This window comes from Propithecus coquereli, unplaced genomic scaffold (genome assembly GCF_000956105.1).
Source record: "Propithecus coquereli isolate 6110/MARCELLA unplaced genomic scaffold, Pcoq_1.0 Scaffold767, whole genome shotgun sequence".
NCBI classification, from domain to species: Eukaryota; Metazoa; Chordata; class Mammalia; order Primates; family Indriidae; genus Propithecus; species Propithecus coquereli.
Genome location: NW_012153807.1, coordinates 150,880 through 152,638, shown reverse-complemented (window position 1 = coordinate 152,638; position 1,759 = coordinate 150,880).

Sequence of the window (1,759 nt, the reverse complement as noted above, 5' to 3'; positions counted from 1 at the left end):
GGAAGCCCTGTTGGAGTCGATCTGTGTCTTCTTGATCTTTCCCCTGTACTCTTGCTAAACAAATCAGTGTGGTTGAGCTTTTTTTCTGTTTAGGGGTTTGAGGGTGCTTTAGGTGAGAATGGACTATGTAGTACATACTGGTTTGCTCTTTGCTTGCTTCTGTTGTATAAGGAGAGCTTTCTTTAAAAATTTCCGGTTTAGATGTGCTGTGATTTTTAGGACATCATTTATCTGACATTTTAAATGTTTTCAGTGCTTTGACAGACTTCAAGCATTTATCTGAGTGTTTTTGTTTTTTGCTAAGAATAAATTTCTGGATGTGGAAGGGCAGGTTAAAGGATATAACATTAAACATTTAATTAGCAAATTAAAAAAAGCCCGCGTGAGTTTACACCTTTCATTCCTGTGGTGAATGTGTCTGCTGCTCTACATTCTTCTGTGTATGATTAGCCAATCTGATAAGCACAGGAGACGTTTGTCATTATTGAGGGCAAATATCTTTTACAATGTTTATTGGTATTTATGTTTTGTGACTTTGTCCTTCGTCTACTTTTTTTTTCTGTTGGATTGCGTCCATTTTGCTTGACTGAATAAGATATTCGCGTACTGGGGAAATGGGCGCTTTGCAATCAAAACGTTATGGACGCCTCTCCCCCAACAGTTTGTGTCCTAATATGCATAGTGACACTTTGTGTAATGGCCTTTGCCTTAAAACCAAAGTAGAATTTAATAGCTAGATCCTTGATCTTTACTTTTTTAAAATTTTTATTGACTTATTGATTGATTGAGACTGGGTCTTCTTGCTCTGTCACCCAGGCTGGAGTGCAGTGGCGCAATCATAGCTCACTGTAGCCTGAAACTCCTGGCTCAAGTGATCCTCCAGCCTCAGCCTCTGTAGTAGCTGGGACTACAGGCACGCACCACCAGGCCTAGCTAATCTTTTTATTTTTATTTTTTTAGAGATCAGGTCTTGCTATGTTGCCCACACCAATCTCAAACTCCTGGCCTCAAGCGATCCTCCCACCTTGGCCTCTCAAAGTGCTGGGATTACAGGAATGCTCTTTCTAGGTAGTTTCTGCTTTCCCCTACCCTGGTCCCTTAGGATATATGTTTACCAGAGCACAAATAGAAAAGGAAGAAATGTGAGCCACTGCCCCTGGGCTGGTCTTTATAGCTTACAATTGCTTAGTATTTTATTGCCCAAACTTTCATTTTCAATTTTTTAAGTCTGTTTTAGGTGTGCCTCTTGCATAAAATATCTTGTTAAATTTCTTGTCCTTTTTTTTCTTCCTTTTAGCCCAATTTGGGTTTTTCCCTTTTAGCAGATGTTTGATATTGCACCACTTTTTAAAAACCTTTTGCTATTAATACATTGGCTAAGGTTTTAGCACACTTCTTCCTTTCACCCCTTCCTTTTTTTGCTCTTTTTTGGGAGGTGGTCTATTTGTCTTGTGGTGGTTGGTTACCTTTTATCTTTAAATAGAGAAGTATAGATATGAGTATATTATCAACTTCAGAAATGAAAGTGTGTCTTGATTTCCTATCACTCATGAGAAAATTAAGACGTTAACACCCTTTTTTCTCACCCTGCCTCCCCTTCCCTCCATTCCTCTATTTCAGTTGTCACATTCTGGGATTTTTATCTCACTCTCTAGTCAGGTTATGACTATAGCATGACTTTTTTGACTCAAGAATTATAAATATATTCTCTTTAGTGGCTGTGGTAACCACACTCTGCCATCTGCCTGCTATCCTGGTG